At 36.9% G+C, this 19,091-nt stretch overlaps 1 long non-coding RNA gene across 1 annotated transcript in view; it reads left to right on the forward strand.

The window, feature by feature from the left end:
• LOC135328875 (uncharacterized) overlaps positions 1–19,091 on the forward strand; it is a 76,744-nt gene that overhangs the window by 34,809 nt on the left and 22,844 nt on the right. The window contains exon 3 of the long non-coding RNA XR_010390027.1: positions 9,231–9,315. This is a non-coding gene — a long non-coding RNA (uncharacterized LOC135328875). The remainder of the gene's footprint in view (positions 1–9,230; positions 9,316–19,091) is intronic.

A 19,091-nucleotide genomic window follows, 5' to 3' on the forward strand; every position in this document is an offset into this window, starting at 1 on the left:
TCGCTGTACAGCATTATTCCTTCAATTCATTTAGCAGAACCATTTACTTTCATCCGAGTAGGGTTGAGGTTACTTTATCTGACTCGCAGCCCCTAGAGCTTGATTTACAATTTCTTGGATTTGTGTGGAGCCATATGCTAAACATGAAAGTAAGTCCCTGTATGCTGAAGATACTGGAGACAATTACTCCCTTCGCCATTTTTCCTCATCTGTTTTCTTCCTGTGTTAAAGGTTTCTTCAGTGTTTAAAGTGGTTCTTCTGCCACATCTTCTTACAGAGTTTGTAACTGCCCTTCTAAGGTCTGAATTTGCTTTCAAGTGAGCTCTTAGTGCTAAATTCACAGTACTGCAGAGATGAGTGTTCAGTTTCATACTTACTTTTCCTTTTCTTACTTATCTCAGTCTTGTACTGCCTTTATAATTTAGTGTTTATCTAAATAACAGCAGCCAGCAGTATTCTGTCTTTTTTAGCACTGATGTACGCTTTTGTTCCACTTTCCCCATTTTTTGAATGTCAGCGGCTTTTTTGTGTGCACATTTTTGTATATATGTTACAAAAAAGTAACATAAAATGTACACTTAAAAGAAGATGGACTTAGGCTTCAAGATTTGGAATTAGATTTCTGGACACCCGGGGGGATGTTTGCAGAATAAAAATCCTATTCTTGATTCATTTATCAAAAAGCCCTTAGTTTGAGTCCTTTTCAACACATAAGTGTGAGTATGTTTTAGAGACAACGTTTGAATTACAATTAAAGATGACAAGGCAGATGGGACATGCTTGTGATCTTTTATCCTGTAGTCATTTATTTTCCTGTGGTGCATTTTTTCAGTGTTTCTTGAAGCTTTAATGACAGCCATGGTAAATGACAACATGGAGTTAGTATATTTTTAAAAACTTTTTAAAAATAAATCTTAGAAAATTAGTTGGCCAAATGGCCCTCTTAGATCAGAATTCTTTTAGTTAGAGCTTTATATTACATTGGGATGTGACTAGGTCCCACACTTCCAGTGTTTTCATACGTATTTACAGGCCAGCTAAGTCATAATATGAATCAATTCATATAATGTTACTCTTTTACTAAAATACTCAGATTAGCTGACATTGAAAACGCTGGCATGGTGAAAACAAGTTTTGTTTAATATCACTTCTAAATTGTAATGAAGGATTTGCGTTTGAAAGGGATATTCTTGTTTCTGTTTCAATGGTAATTGCTACATTTCCTTTTACAGTGTTTTAAATAAAATTTTAACAAAAGCTGCTAGTCTTAGATATATCTTCTGAAGAAAAAAACATTCCATTTTCCTATATGAAGATGTGCTTTTAGGTCATAAATGCTTAAGCAAAACAACAGTGAACCTCAGAGAAAACTGATGATTTTTAGTCAGGAAAACCTTGACTGGAACTTGAAGTATGTGGGGGAAGGGGCTAACACAGAAATGCAGTTGCAGGCCTACCCAAGATGCGTTTAACCTACCTAACTCAATAACCGATAAAAAAGATAGACGTCAGCACAGTGCAGTCTTAAGTGATCCTGTATTTATTCATGATATTGGGAAGGCTTGCTCAGAAACTTGGGCTAAAGCATTTCCTATTCTGTCACTGTCCCTGCCACTTCTACTTCATTTACCCCTATGTGTTCTGCAGTTATATCTTTTGAGTTACCCTGGGCAAACATTCCAAGCCTCTGTATTGTTATTACATAAACAAATTCTTCTTTTCAGAATAAGAATGTGTAGAAGACTGCTCTTGCTACATACAGTGCCACCTTTGGCTCTTAAACTGTGATGCCAAGTGTCTGTGGAGCCCAGGGATTGCTCAGAATTTATTCATTGTTTAATCTTATCCAAAACTATTGAAGGAAGGAAAGCATAATGAAATGGCTCCCTGCGTTGCAGTGTGGTCTCAGTCAGGCCTGGAAAGCATAAAGTTAGGCAACAGACAAATAAGCCTTTGGCAACATTTAGGACTTGCTCTAAAGCATGCTGAAGTTGATTGAAATCTTTCAGTAGACATTGAGGATCTTTGCATATTGTTCTGGTACAAATAAAGGTAACCAAGGATGCTATCTTGAAGACAGGATAAGAAGGAGGGACTGGAAGAAAGAGCAGCAGTAAGGAAATGAGAATTTTGCCATTACTTATAGGGAGCCAAACCAAGCACCATATCTTAATCAATAATCATGAGACAGATCTCCAGACCAATTCTCTCCTCAGCTTTCCTGACCACTCTATGCGATGATAGGTCCTGAGGATTTTTTTGATAGCATTAACATAAAATGCATTCTTCTTTCCTATTTCTTAATGATTTTTTTATTGCACTCATGGTAATCATGGGGAGCATAAAGATGTCAAGAGAGCATGCCATAGCTCCAGCAAGCACTCTAGCAAATTTATGATGACAGCAAGCATCCAGTTTCCCTGGTCACCTTCTGTAGATTTGTGTGCTTTTTAATAAGAACGAACAATGAGCTATTTGTTTGTTATCTGGGAAAGCAGAGCTTTACAAGGAGATAATCTTTGAATTTTAGTTTTTGCTTTAAAGAAGCGCGTGCGGAAAAAATTGCTTGTATACATAAGAGAAGAAACAAGCAGACTGAAAAGAATCAGCAAAGGTCAGGAAAACTGGGAAGCTGGAAGCAGTTGAAAACTTAGGTCATTTTAGGAAGTCATAAATACTTGATAAGGAGTAGGGTGATAGTGGAACAGTCTATTAATACAGCTTTGTTTTACACTACCCAATACATGTGAATGCAACAGGAATAGAAAATGCTTCTATTTAGGAATTGACTTTGATTATTTTTATGTCAGTAGGCATGAGGAGAAATGTCCGGATTTTGGTGCTGCAGCGCTGGCCCAATATTTCTGAAAGGACAGAGCTCAAACTGAGCTACTCAATTTTAAGTGAGCTAGAGGACATTAGGCATGTTAAGGTACTTTAGGGAGTTTGAAAGCAGGTCAAGCTGTCCATGTAGACATAGCCACAGCAATTTAAAAATGAAGGCATTCATAGTACATTATTCTTCTGCAGTAATCAGTTCAATTAAAATTTTTGAAAATTCCTGAACTTCTCAGAGCACTTTTGTTGAAATTGGAATATACATTCTAGTGCAGTTCATAGAACCTGAAAGTCTTATCACTTCTTGACTTAAGTGCTAGATGAAATGAATAGCATAATGAGAAAGACTTGGAAGATGCTTCCTGATTTCTTAGTTTTCATGAGCTGAGCTAATTTTAAAGAGAAGAGCATGATACATTTTGGTGAGCAAAAGAATAGGTGGGTTGTTATTAATTTGTCTGAACACTTGCAACAACTTCCTTTCAGTCACCTGCAAATGGGGTTAGAGCCCAATTCCAGTGATTTTATCTCAACTTCTGTACAGCTGTGTTTATCCTATTCCTACACTCTACCAAAGTCTAAGTATTAACTTTTCTCTTCCCCAAAAGTCTTCAGCAGTACAGAAGGCTGAGAATTGGGGAGCTCTGGAGATCTGGTATGGCCAAAGCTAAAGGCAGTTTCAGTGGGCATCGAGTCCTCGCAGGATGGGGCTCTATACTTGTATTCCTGTGAATGTGGCAGCCAGGAAATCCGGAACTCTTAAATCCAACCCAGACTCTATAGAAGACTGTATGAATCTTCCAAGTTTAAACCTGTCATCTGGAGGTAGACTGCTGTTTGCTCACTCATTGCATGAATCTTGCATGTTTTCAAACCACAATTAGTACATGAACAAGTAAGCCCCAATCTGCATCAGTTGGAAGGCTCATACTAAAAAGAAGTCTATCAGAAATAGTTAGTTTTCCATTGAAAGGAGTTTCATTTAATGTCATCTTGTGCATTTTTACTGTATGAATGTTTAATGTATGATGGCCAAATGGTGAAGTACCTCACTTACTTTTTTCCCCACCTTTTCCTCAGCAAAATTGTCACGGTTTCAACAATAATAGTTTCTGAGGACTTGGCCTTGGATCTAGACACATACCTATTACTAGAATAGATTGCTTGTAGTCTGTCTGGTTCTGAATTTACTCCCTCTGATGTTCCGTTCCAACCTCATCAGAGCTATGAGGTTTTTTTGCTTCCAAGTCTGACCACAGTGGTGGTGTCTTTAAGCCCTTAACCTTTACAGAAACTTTAACTGGGAGATTTTTCTTCTTAACTCTAATTTAAACCCTAGAGTCTTATTAGCATGGCTTTGTTGATTCTGCTTACAGACAACATTTTTGTATACAATCTGGACTGAATCAGTTACATTTAACCTCCAACCCTGGAAACGTAGCACTAGGCTGCTGTTGCCATAAATGAGAGTGCCTTTGAAAATGCATGTTTTTGTTGAAGTTAAATGTGGCAAAATATGACCCTTTCAGTGCAAAGGCTTTTTTAGTTATCAGTGGTTACCTTATTGGGAAAACACATCTTATGACAGTCTCTAGGCCTCCTGTTATTTCTATATGTTTAGAAGTTCCAGTCATTGGTCATAAAGGGATGCCACTGTGAGAAGCATCTTACATACTAATAGTACATTTTGTAGGTGGGAAACTGAGGTATCTTGTAAAGGTTTTGCTATCCTCCAGATTGTCCAGGATCCAGACCTTGAATCTGAAGAAGTATTTGAAACAAGGAGGGATGAGAGCCACCACCTGCAACACTCTTTCCTTCCCCAACCTAGTAAATCTCTTTTTCAACGACAAGAAGTACTTGCCTTTAAATGGGAAAAGAAAGGCTGGATTTGTTTTCTATTAGCCGGTTCTTTACAGAGAGGAGACATCTGTGCCAGGTCCTCAGCTGATATGTATGAGACACTATTGAGTTCCACCAGAACCTCATTCAGGGGATTGCAGAAGCTGTTCATCTGAGGTGCCTGGCTAGTTAATTTGACTCAGTGATGTTACTCCACAGTTGAGCTTAACTGGTGTTATGGAACATGTCCTTAGAAACTGAGCTTGAGTACTGTACTGATGCATTAAATTGTTCATATAGACATCACCACCGTGTCTGTCTTCTGTTGGTTTATTAAACTGTAGTTAGTTTTTAGTTTAGTTTTTTAAAACTGTAGAAAGTGAGTGGGAAGTCACACTTGCGTACGTACAGGATATTAAGACAAGTGATGAACACAACAAGTCTGCTATTCTAGCTCTTTCAGCGTTGAACTGAGTGAAAAGAGGCATTTATTCCTTGCTTGGGCTAGGATGTTGCCTGTAGTCAAATACAAGATGAGAAGGACACATTCAGCCAAGGAATCTGTCAGAGGAAAGATCCTCTGTACTTCATCATCTATCCTCTCCTGGCAAGCTGCAGTGACCTGAGTGTCTGCAGCATCTGAATACAGTTCAGGTACCATGCTGCTAGTTTTGGAAAGGCTGAAGAAAAGAGTTTTGTTTTCCTATTCACTTTTCGTGAAGTTCTGTCTCCTGACCCAACAGCAAATGCAATAATTTGCATTGTCTTTTCTGAAGAAATCTCAGTTCTGTTGGGCAGAAATGAGCCTGCATAAGAAATGCAGAGATTGATATGCAGAGCATGCTGCTGTGTTAGTGCCTTATTACAGGATCGCAGTCTCTTAAAAATGTGTGATGCTGAATGGAATTTATACCTCACAGTGATACGCAGAAAAAGATAAGTTGTCCCTTGTCTTGATGTGAACTTAAGAAAAAATACATACTGGGAAGGAGTAACCTGTTGTAACAGGTGAAGAGTTTAAAATGACACACTCGCAATCAAATGCTCTCTGCATTCCAAGATGTTTGTACATATACTGTTGCCATGTTTCTCCTCCATTCCTCACTTCTCCCCAGAAAACAATGTTTACTTTCATTCTGTCTAATGTTGGGGTAGAATGTAGCTGATACTGTGTGGATTACAATATGCATGTGATGTCGTTCTGCTGAAATCCAAATACGACCTCACTACTGCGCAATGATCCCTAAGGTAGGGTTGTGCCTGAAACCTGTTTCATGGAATTCTTACACTGCTCTGTGCAAAACACCAAACCTTAAAACAGTATTTTATGGATTACCCTTTAGCTTATATCATGTCTCTTTCATGACAAGCAATTTATTTTGAGGTTGAGGTGACTTGCATTGGATCCCAGTCACATATTGTGGTATTATCATTCATACCTTAGTGTAGATTCAAGCAATTATCTGCAAAGATGTGTATAACAAGAGCAAGTAAAGTAAGGTGGCAGTTAAGCTCTGATTCACAATCGTAATTTTTTTGAGAGTCAGTCTAATGCAGGAATGGTTTTTGCTTTTGACTAAACCAAAAGAAAACCAAGAAAATTTTTCCTTCATTTTCAGTGCAAGAATTATAAATAGCAAAATATTAAAATCTGGATTATTCTAAGAGCTCTTGCAAAACGTCACCAAAATCAAAAAAGAAAATCCCCAAAACACCTTTCCTGTAGGTGAAGAAATTGCCTGCTTTGGCAGTATATAGTGAAATAAAAGGACAGAGAAAGTCCTGAGATGCATAAATAACTGGGAACACGAATGCTATAGAAGCTTGTTTTCTGTATAAAAGAGCCAAGCAAGAATGTGAGTGGATGCTGTAATATTTTCTGCTATTACAGCATCTTCTGTCTAAGACTCTCAGTGAATTTTACAAATACTAGTTAAGTAAGAAATCATGATCGTTTAGGAAAGTATATGTGTTTTGTTATGTCTTTGATTGTGCAAAACTGACTCTTGGTCCCTCGGGATGACCAGCCTCTGCCAGGATCTGACATGGTAACACTGGTATCAGGAGCTTTACTAACATCTCTCTCTCACACACACACTTTCTCACACATGTGCGCACACACACACACACTTTCCCTCTCCATCTCTCTCGTACGCTTTCCCTTTCCCCCCCCATGTTGCCTTGAGAATTTCTACATGTCTTTAATGTAAAAAGAAAGTGCTTTCTCTTAGCTATTTTGAGAAACAAATTTGCTTTTGCTCCACAGATAAATTGATACTCCAGTCAAAGTTAAGGAGCTACTGAAATACTGTAAATCACCTGACTTTCCTTTTTGCACTAGCAGTGTTTTCCTAGTGGTGTTATAATTCATTACAGGTTTTGTTTTCCTATTGCATCATTGTGCTGTTTCCTGCAAATTATATCAAGGTGCATCAGTTTCTAAGGTAGAGTGTGATTACCTCCTCATGACTTCTAAAAACAATTCCCAGAGGAGGAGAAAAGTCATGTTTGGTTTTTCACCATGAACAGCTATTATGTTTTGATACCTAGACATTTTTGTAATCAAGATAGTCCTAAAAATAAAGTTCTGGCCTACCAATAGCCTGACCGTAGAGTGCCTAAATGTGAATGTTGGATCATATATTACCCACCTATTATTAAAGAGTTACCACAGGTAATTGAGCATGATGGTGTAAGATTTCTTTTCACATGGAGGTTTCATCCATAGGTTAGGCTTTTGGTTCTGTTACAAAATGTTACAAAAAATCATCTAGGATTAATTCTGTTAATAAAGCAAGAAGAGACAAATTAACCATCTAATCTTGGTTTCTGTAAAATACAAATAGGACTTCACTAAATTAATTTCTTCTTCAACTGCAGTATGTTTCGAGGAAAGCTTTACATCTCGGTTTTCAGATTTCCGGTGATAGAAGTACATCACCAACCAGGATAATTCTCCATTGTTCCAAGAGCTGTTCAAGCCAGTCTCAATAGTTCAGAGACATCCTTGGCAAATTAATTTTAAATTATTTATAATATGGACTTTTTTTCTCTTTAAATTAGAAATGGATCTGCTGTTAACATGACAAATTTTAGTACAGTTTTTAAACATGCTCTTTATTTTTTACTGAATGGAAAATGTCATTTTCGTTCTGTGACAGGGATGTGTACATTTCTTCATTTTTATTGTCATTTTCATCATCTGCATTTAATTGTGGATCAGAACCATTCTAGAACTCTTTTGTTCTTGATATAGTTAAAAATCAGTTCTTATACGCTCTGATTCTGCTAGCTGTAGACTTCTTTCAGTGTCTTTTTGCTTTCCTTACTGCTTTCTACAATTTCTAGCTCTGATTTATAATAATTACCATCAGTTCTCATTTGTATGTGATTTGATTCCCATAAGGAAGCTTTGATAGAAAGCAGTTTTACTCATTTCCTTTTAAATTCTGTTTTCTTATGCTGAAAGACCAAGTCAATCAATTCCAAATGTCTTTGACTACCGTACTTTACTGCTTGTGTATACTGTCGTTACTTCAAGTACATTTATGGCAGTGGATATCAACACCTGGTTGACTGCAGAGAGGATTTTTTAATGTTGGCAATTGCAGAGGTTCATTTTCTCTCAAAGCTAGAGGCTACTGCTATTGATAAACCTTCATTATATGTAATATCCAGTATAATGCTGGAATGAAGAATCATCATCTGGCCTTTGTGAGTTCTCTCCTGAGCTTCTACTTCATATACGGAAGAGAGTTAAGTCATTCATAGGCTGAGGTGCCCACCTAATATTTACATATTTTTTCATGTGACTTCCCAGTAATTAGAAATTACTAGAGTCTTGAAGAAGGATATCTAAGCATCTCGATCCTAGATATTGTTACTGATGACTGTTTACCTTCCAACAAACAGATTACTTGCAATGTAGCGCATAGACTCAAAGTGCAGTGCAACTTCTTCATTTCTTAGGTTGCTTTTGACTTCCTTTTTGCTTCTTAAAGTAACTTGTGCAATAGTCTACATTTTTTTCTCAGTTCTGTTGTTTATTTTGAGATTTTACTCCATGGACCAGCAAAGTCCACAAAGACCTTTCTGTTGATTCTATGTGGTCTCTGTAGGCCTTAGATAAGGTTTTCTGAGACAAAACTGCAAAAAAGCTTATTTAGTAGAATTTTAGGACTTGAAGTAAGTACATTGTTCCCTTAATTACAAAATGGATAATGTAGAGAGTAACATCAGCATGAGACACATATCATCTCCTCTAAATGTTAAACATAGGGAATATCTGTATGATTTCTGAATCAGCTTTTCTGTAGTTTGAGCAGAAAAATACAAGAACTGGTTCTCTATTTATGTACTGAGATTCAACACTGAAAAATATCTAGTCATCTTTTATTGAACTGAGCTGTTGTGTTTTGTTGGATCTGAGGTAACATTTCAGATGGTCTATCTTTCCATGTCTTTGATTTCAGTACTGATAAATCTGAAATCTTGAATGTCATGTGAAATACGTGTTTTTCTGACGATCGTTGATACCTTTGTTTCTTCAGCCTGGAACATCAGTTGTTGCACATTTTATGGAGTCTGAAGTAAAATACAATCAAATCTCTTCAGGGAAGACATCAGACCCAGAAGGTAAGAATGTGGCTGTATAACACAGAGTTCTGAAAACAAACAGTGTGAGGAAAATTCTTAGAAAATGAGAAAGTATTCCTTGAAAAGGTAATGAGTCAGGTTCTCTAAAAACAAAGTATTGTTCACATATTTGCAAGTGAAACAGTATTCAAATGCTAAATGCAAGACAGAGTGAAAGTAAGACTATGTGCAAGAAGTAGTGTCCTAAAATATTCCTACAGGAATATTTTAAAATACATGAATCTTGAAATAGCAACTAAGCTGTGTACATCTGTTGCAGTTCTCAGATGAGATGAGAGGAAGGTGTGCCTCAGATTGTTTGCAGAGCTCAGACAGTCTTTAGCTATGTTTAAAATCAGGATCCTCCCTCTTGTTAATTTGAGCTAAATACAAATCTGCAATTCTGTATATAGTTGGTTCTCAGGAATATTATTTTAATGCATGAAGAATTAAAAACAGTTTTTCAGCATTTTATTTCTTACAATAAAGCCTAGTCCTATAAATCTTTCCTCCTAAGGAACAGTTCTTAACCCAAGTAGGCATTTTTTAATTAATAGGACATTAAAGGTTTAGAATTGGGCCCAGTTTATGTGACTCTTGCATTTCAGAAAGTTACAGTACTTGTAATCATAAGACATTGATTATGATTGGACAGTTCAATATAGCACTAAGCACACAGTAATATGTATGGCTTTGCAGTAGTAGTAGTAATACCATGTTACTCCTGGCTAGTGAACTGTAGGATCCCAAAGTGCTGTACTGATCACTGATGATATTCCATTTTCACAAATGGAGAAATTGATATGGAGAGGTGAAGTAACTTTTCCAACATCCAAGAGCAGGCAAGTGACAGGGAGGATACTAGAATGCCTTTGGAGTCTAGGCACTGGTGCATAGCTTCCAAAAGATAACCTGCCTAATAGAATCCAGCTATCTGTGTTAAATAAAACCTTGCTGTTATTCAGGCCTTGGGATCAGGCTCCATCTATGCAACACATTAATATCACTGTGAATACAGGTTTTCTGTTACAGGGTGAAAATGTGGAATCAAATCTGATTCCATTGCGGCACAGGATCTTGTTTGCCTGGGCCACTACTTTCCAGTTTATAACTATGTATGGGTGAGGAAAAGCCCTTACCAACTTTTAATGTTACTGTGACCAGCATAATAGAGTTACGGCAGCAACAAGAAAAACTTGGAACTCGCAGGCTGGCAGACACTGCAGGGCTGGCTTTGTTTTTACATGCTTGCTCCAATAGCTTAAGTCATTTTATATAGTCAAATGAAGTAAGACATGATTAAATTTAATTTGGTTCTCCTTTCAGATCATGGCACATATGAGCATAAAATAATACTATGAATTAAGACGATGTATTACTTTAAATTGTTATAAGTGGCTTTGGAAAAAAAATACAGGTTTAATTCATTTATTTTTCAAAGCCTCAGCATCTTTGGAGAGAAACTAAAAGCATGAGTATGTAGACATGTCCTTTCTCCTAACAGTTGGCTGCTCCAAGTAGATCAGAGGCATGTCAATGGTATTGTATTTTTAGTATTTTCATTTTCAGATGAGTTTGAAAACCAGAGGAAGTGGGCCTTAAACTTTCTCCATCCCTTTCTATCTGTGTAGTACATGACACATGCTCAGAGACATACCAGTTTGTGACATGTAGTACTATAGTCACTCACAATGTCCGATGAATCCTGGCAGCACATTGCATAAAGGGCGCTCTTTTAGCCATAGCTTCATTGGCCTGGTTATAGTCAGTCAGTCGTATTTGACCTCTGAATGCTGGAAGCTGCATTGTCTATCAGGTTCCTGATATAATTTTTTTTGCAAATCCACCAATATCATAATAATATGTTTGAAAACATACTGGTTCACAGTTGTTCATGGTGTGCCTTATGTAGCATAGCACTCATGTTAGAGTCAATTTTTTTTCTAATGGCGCATCCATGGTATATTAAAACTGTTCTCAAAGGTAAAAATGACATAACATCTGGCAAAAATAACTGCATGTTGTATAGCTTTGATACTGAATATGCAAGATGAAACTCCGATATCAAAGACAAAAGGAGTACAGGCATACCTCAGAGATATTGTGGGTTTGGTTCCAGACCACTGCAATAAAGTGAGTATTGCAGTAAAGAGTCACACAAATTTTTTGGTTTCCCAATGCATATTGTTTACACTATACTGTAGTCTATTAAGTGTGCAATAGCATTATGTCTAAAAAACCAATGTACATGCCTTAATTAAAAAATACTTTATTGCTAAAAAATGCTACCCATCACCTGAGCCTTCAGCAAGTCATAATCTTTTTGCTGATGGAGAGTCTTCCCTTGATGTTGATGGCTGCTGACTGATCAGGGTGGTGGTTGCTGAAGGTTGGGGTGGCTGTGGCAATTTCTTAAAATAAGACAATGAAGTTTGCCACATCAGTTGTCTCTTCCTTTCACGAAGGCTTTCTTTGTAGCATGTGATGCTGTTTGATAGCATTTTACCCACAATAGAACTTCTTTCAAAATTGGAATCAGTCTTCTCAAACCCTGCCACTGTTTTCTCAACTAAGTTTATGTAATATTCTAAATTCTTTGTTGTCATTTCAACAGTGTTCACAGCATCTTCATCAGGAGTAGATTCCATCTCAAGAAACCACTTTCTTTGCTCATCCATAAGAAGCAGCTCCTCATCCATTCAAGTTTTATCATGAGATTGCAGCAATTCAGTCACGTCTTCAGGCTCCACTTCTAAGTTCTAGTTCTAGTTCTCTTGCTGTTTGCACTGCATCTGCAGTTACTTCATCCACTGAAGTCTCGAATCCCTCAAAATCATCCATGAGGGTTGGAATCAACTTCTTCCAAACTCCTGTTAATGTTGATATTTTGACCTCCTCCCATGAATCACGAATGTTCTTAATGGCATCTAGAATGGTGTATCCTTTCCAGATGGTTTTCAGTTTACTTTGCCCAGATCTGTCAGAGGACTCACTGTTTATGGCAGCTATAGCCTTATGAAATGTATTTCTTAAAAAATAAGACTTGAAAGTTGAAATTACTCCTTGATCCGTGGGCTGCAGAATGGATGTTGTGTTAGCAGGCATGAAAACAACATTTATCTCATTGTACATCTCCGTCAGAGCTCTTGGGTGACCAGGTGCATTGTCAATGAGCAGTAATATTTTGAAAGGAATCTTTTTTTTTCTGAGCAGTAGGTTGCAACAGTGGGCTGACAATATTCAGTAAAGCATGTTGTAAACAGATGGGCTGTCATCCAGGCTTTGTTGTTCCATTTATAGGGTACAGGCAAAGTACATAGAGTGTAATTCTTAAGGGCCGTAGGATTTTCGGAATGGTAAATGAGCACTGGCTTCAACTTAAAGTCACCAGCTGCATGAGCCTCTAACAGGAGAGTCAGCCGGTCCTTTGAAGCCAGGCATTGACTTCTGCTCTCTGGCTGTGAAAGTCCTAGATGGCATCTTCTTCCAATATAAGGCTGTTTCATCTGCATTGAAAATCTGTTGTTTAGTGTAGCCACCTTCATCAATTATCTTAGCTAGATCTTCTGGATAACTTGCTGCAGCCTCCGTATCAGCACTTGCTGCTTCACCTAGCACTTTTATGTTATGGAGATGGCTTCTTTCCTTGAACCTCATGAACCAACCTCTGCTAGCTTCAAACTTTTCTTCTGCAGCTTCCTCACCTCTCTCAGCCTTCATAGAATTGAAGAGAGTTAGGGCCTTGCTCTGGATTAGGCTTTAGCTCAAGGAAGTGTTGTGGCTGGTTTGGTCTTCTATCCAGACCACTAAAACTTTCCCCATATCAGCAATAAGGCTGTTTCACTTTCTTATCATTCGTGTGTTCACTGGAGTAGCACTTCTAGCTTCCTTCAAGAACTTTTCCTTTGCATTCACAACTTGGCTAGCTACTTGGCACAAGATGCCTAGCTTTCAGCCTGTCTCGGCTTTTGACATGCCTTCCTCACTGAGCTTCATTATTTCTAGCTTTTGATTTAAAGTGAGATATGTGCAACTCTTCCTTTCACTTGAACACTTAGAGGCCAGTGTAGGGTTATTAATTGGCCTAATTTCAATATTGTTGCATCTCAGGGGATAGGGAGGCCCGAGGAGAGGGAGAGAGACGGGGGAATGACCGGTCAGTGGAGCAGTCAGAACACTCACAGTGTTTATTGATTAAGTTTGCCGTCTTACATGGGCGCAGTTCGTGGCTCCCCAGAACAATTACAATAGTAACATCAAAGATCACTGATCACTCATCACCATAACAGATATAATAATAATGAAAAAATTTGAAATATTGTGAGAATTACCAAAATGTGACACAGAGACATGAAGTGAGCACATGCTGTTGGAAAAATGGCGCTGATAGACTTGCTCGACGCAGGGTTGCCACAAACCTGCAATTTGTAAAGACTGCAATATCTGCGAAGCGCAATGAAGCGAAGCGCAATAAAATGAGATATGCTTATATTTCCCTGGTTTCATGGACATATGCTTGAGTCAGCAGCTAATGTATTAGAAGATTCCCTAATGCCTAGCCTAAAATATTGCCGTTACCGATTAGGTCAGAATTTTGGCCTAGTGACAAGAAAGCAAGTTTTCAAGTCTCAAACTGATATTTACCCTTGGGAAGAAGGAAAAAATGACCCATGAAGTTTCCATCTGCTGATAGAATAAATATCTGTAGTAGTCATGACTGGCATGAGTTCAGTAGTAGTAGAGCTTGCGGTGAGTGATCTCTGGCCTCCTAAGCTACAATATCTGTTGAATAGTAATGGCTACAAATCAAAATTACCTTAGAGACTTTTCAAAAGACTGGATTCTGTGTATCAAAGATACCCCAAGAAATAGGACTTCAAGCATTTGCTAGGTTTAAAAATTTACGTGAAGGGTGAACATGAAAACTGAGTAAGTCACAGAAATATGTGCTGAATGCCCACAAGTAACCAAACCATAATTGCTATTCAGTTGATAAATATGTTCAGTGGGTCTGTGTTTACATGGCCACAGGTGACTCTTACTAGAAATCACAGATGCTATATGCATTCATTTTTCTGCATACATTTGGCCATCTCTATTATAACAATTCTTTTCATGTATTAAAGAATTACAAAAACATTCTTCAGTCAAATGTGTTCGCTCTTTAGTGCCCAGGGTAAGTTCTGTTATACTGTAAATAATAGATACATGGCTGCACTATTCTGAAACCAAAGATTTTTCCAGGGAAGACGTTACTGGACTGATTCTTCAGCCATGCTCTTTTACACTACCTACCTGCTGATATTACATCTTGAAATATCAGGAAACTGGGATTCAGCAGTAAAACTAATGTGATGAAAACATCGAATTGTCATTTGAAAGCTGAGTTAAATTCTTTTCTGGTTTAAATGCACAGAAGTGAACTCAGTGGAGATGCACTGGAGTTGTCTGGCTGAGTCTAATGCATTCATTCTTTAATTTCCACTGTCACTGCCATACTACAGCTTGCTATGCTAATTGCAACATACTGTTCTAGAAGTACAGTCTGTCATGTACATCAATACCCACTATTTAAATGAGGCTAGTACTCTGTTTTATAGAATACTTAAATGCAAAAATTGATAATTGACATAGTGCCAGTTCCAAGTTTTAAAATTAATTAAGCTGAAGTTAAAAATATCTATTGCTGAAATGATGTGTAATTGTTTTAACCTACTTTATTTGAGCATTGAAGTAATTAAAAAAAAATTGAAGTTTGGAAATTAGAATTGGAAGCTAGCAGTTTGAAAAAACTGTAAATCAAGTAATACAGAAGTACTCAGACTTCCAGAATAAAATTTACCTTCTGATTATTCAAATATAAAGACTAATAAAAATATCAAGCATGTACTTATGGATTATGTACTCTTTTATTTATAATTACTATAAATCAAAATGATGGAGAATACCAAAATAATCTAATCTCAATATTTATTTTTCTTTCTGCATTTGATCTTTAAATGTATATTGCTTTGATTTTACCTGTTAATCTATTTAGAATCTATTTATTGTTGGTCTAACAACAGGATTAATACCTGGGACTTCACAGTCCAAAGGCTAGTATCACTAAACATGCTCAACTATGTATATTAACTGAAAAAGAGCTTTGTCTAGAAATCCTAATTTATTCATTTGGAAGGGATTCTTTACTTTTCTTTGGTGATATCCAATTCAGGAGACTCAGTTCTAGAAAACTAACAAATTAATGGTGAAATTATTCTTTAGGAAAGTTGACAACTGAGTGATAGTGACACTCTTCTAAAGCTTCTTTGTAGCACTTGCAAGATTTTTAAACTCCATGGCCATAAACTACCATTGAAATCAATGGAAGTGCAAACCAGTTCATACTCCATCAGGATCCCATGATGCACCCTTATCCGAAAGCGTTGTAGATTTGTATATCATTCAGTGTGCTATAAGAAATCCGTATAATGAATAATACAGTATTTTTTTTAAGTTGAGAATCTACAGAAATTTTATTTACCTGTATTGAAAACATTTCTTTTTGCTTTTTATGACCACACCACATAGACCTACAAATCTTCAAAAACCCTTTTATTCCATTTAAATCAAACTATCTAACAGCTTTTCTGGGAAATGAGGAACACAGGCTTTTGCATAGCTGCTCTTTTGTGGTCAAAGGCAAACACTTTTAACCACTGCTCCTATTTTGCTGGTAACACTTGTTTTATCATCATCATATCACACTAGAACCCAAGGGAAAAAAACATACTCATCATCTTCTATAGAAAGCTCATTTACATAATCAACTCAATGATCTAAACAACAAGTTGAATGCACATTTGAATCAATTAGATAGACAATCCCAGCTGTTTCAAATCAAACACTTCTACACAGTTGTAAATAGAGATGATAACAGATTCTTTTTGTTGTCTAGATCTTTTGCATTTTATTTTTGTAGGTTCTGTATCATGTGGTAAATACTATATGAACAGTTTGATATGATTATTTAATAAATGCATAGCTGTTCTATATAATATTTATATCCAGGTATAAAACCTTGTGTTGCATAATGTCCTCTGTCAAAGCCTGTTAAAATAAGTCGTTAAACTGGATTTTTGATTATACCTTTAGTAGTAGAAAACACTATAGCTAAGGCATGGAAGAGTTCTGGTTATTGAACAGAATCCAGGCTACAAAACGCTTTCCATCTGTCCACAGCCCTTTCTTTGTACCTTTTCTGGGTAACTTCTTTGCGTACAAGTTTTTATTGTTTTACTGTGTGAATATGAGGAGTCTCATTCCCCCATGCTCTCCAAAATAAGCATGATTAATAGTAATGTCACAATTTTATCCAAGTATATTTTTCACAATGGCTTAAATTGATTAGATTTGCTTTCTAAAAAAATTGGGGATTAATTTGGAGTTACTCTGCTTACTTATGGGGGAAGGATTGAGGTTTATTTGATTTGGTAAGGTTGGTTTTGTTTTTCTGAACTGCAGGGTAAAGTCCCTTCAGTCAGTCATTTTTAGAGTTAGGTGAAGGTTTAAAAAAAGCAAAATATATTCATCACACTATTTCTTTGAAAAGTTCTGAGGCATGTTTGTTTTTCCAGAGAAATAACTTGGCAGCCCAGAATTCAAAAGGAAGAACACATGGAAGGAAGCCTTTGGTATGGCTTTAATGCTTTAGTAAGCATAAAGAAATTGAACAGAAAATAATGCCCATAGAAGGAACATGGAGATCAGAGCTGAGTGCATGCAGGCAAGATTGGTTAGGTTCAGCATTTCTACTGTTTAGAACAGATGCAACACAAAACATATTATGCTTTCTAGCTGAGCATGTGAAAATGTATAAGGCAAGACATAACTTTACAGTGAACCTTGAATATGGATTGTGACATAACTGTACTTATGCTAGAGCAGACCCCAAGAATGCGTTCTTGATTCAAGAAGTCATAGATAAATTATTCACAACAGAATATCTTCCTGCTGTTCTATGCCTGGTTATCAAGCCAGTGGCCAGTAAATTTTAAGGCCGCTCCTTCCTAAAGGAATATTGGACATTCAGTCCATAGTCTGCTTACCCTAACTTTACGACAACAGCTGTGTGTATGTTTCTCTCCTGCTTTCTTCTGTGACCTAGTGAAGGCAGTGGTCATTTAGTCATTCAGTCCAGGATTAAGGGGGATGTCTAAATATTAAATTGCTTATAACTGTCACTCTCTAAAAATACCTTGGGATTTGCAATTCATGTATTTGGTCAATTACAAAAAATATGTTTTCCTGCAAAGTTACGAGATGAATAAATTCTACTAATTTTTAATTAGAATTTGCAAAATATTTATTTTTGGTGTGTACTTCAGATGTAGCATGTTGTTAGTCCCTAGAAATCACTAGACTCATGAAATGAAAAACTAAAGCAAAGAGGCATGTGAATTTCTGAACTGATTTGTTAAAAATCTTTATTACTAGAGTTTGTGCAAGAAAGGCTTGCTTGCCATACTTTAGGATATATTTTCCACACTAGTCTTTTGTTTGTAAAATGTATGTTTGGTATGAAAATTAATAAGAAAGAAGATATAATGGAGCACTTTTAATTGAGAACAGCTTACAGAGCAAGATTTCACTTTAATTGCAGACATTAAACAGATTGTATAAGTGAGCCAATAGAAAAATAAGCACATTCTGAAGTCATTGTTCAGCTGTAGAAAGTTTTCTATTATCAAAGCAGGTGGTATTTATGCACAATGTAATGTGCATGTGCATTATAATTTCTGGTCAATATGTGGCACAACATATTTTCAGGTGCGTTTAAACATCTATATTTAAGGACTACTGAAAACATTTTTGATCTAGATTTTTGAATTTGTGCCATTAAGTAAAAGTTGAAATAGGTTCACAGTGAGCAAACTTGCAGCCTGGAAACATAGCTTTCTATAATTCTGTTACTTTTCTTTGTAGAATTCAAAACAAAATGTGGTAAATTAGTGTCAAGACTGTACAAAATCTATTGCAGGATTCTGTATCTTGTTCTAGACTCTTTACATTTTAGTAGGTATCAGTAGAGGCTTTGTCTTTATAAAGGTCTTGCAAACCAACATCATTGTTGACATGATTGCAATTTGATTAATCTATAGGCAGAGCCCAGTTCAAAACTCTTAGTTGACTTTAAATATCATTATGGTCGTAGCTGTTGTGAGCAGGTCTATACAGAATCCAGAATGGAATTTTTGTCTGCCCTTAGCCTCAAAATCTGGTAAGGTTGTTGTGCCTCACGCATTTCTTGCAGAAAGTGCCAGCATAAGAAATGCCCCAAACTCTGTTACATATTCCTCTCCCTCCACTGCTCCTTCCCATAGCTGTTAAAGCTGCTGATCAGTGAACTAGAGCAGGACTCTAGTTTGGTTGAATAATAACATTTTCAAGGGAGGGGCCTTATTCTTCAGCCAAATTAGTTTGGAGTTTGACTTACAGCTTTGCCATAGACTGACAGCTCTGACAGCAAAACAGAGGTGTTAGATTGAAGGAAGGAACTGGCAGCCAGAGGTGAGTTTAGAGAGTTCAGTCAGGTTTGGGTCTGGTTACAGCAGTATAAGCAGCTCTGCCGCTGAATATGAAAGCACAGCCTATGATTGTGGAAGCATCTCTAACTCAGGAGAGGAATATGACAGGACAACGCCTGCCATAGTCACAGTTGCTATAGGTAACATCCAAAGATATGTACCATGTCAGGCAGTAGCACAACTATGAGCACATCTCAGCAACTGACACTT

The sequence above is a fragment of the Dromaius novaehollandiae genome, chromosome 7, assembly GCF_036370855.1.
Source record: "Dromaius novaehollandiae isolate bDroNov1 chromosome 7, bDroNov1.hap1, whole genome shotgun sequence".
Taxonomy (NCBI): Eukaryota; Metazoa; Chordata; class Aves; order Casuariiformes; family Dromaiidae; genus Dromaius; species Dromaius novaehollandiae.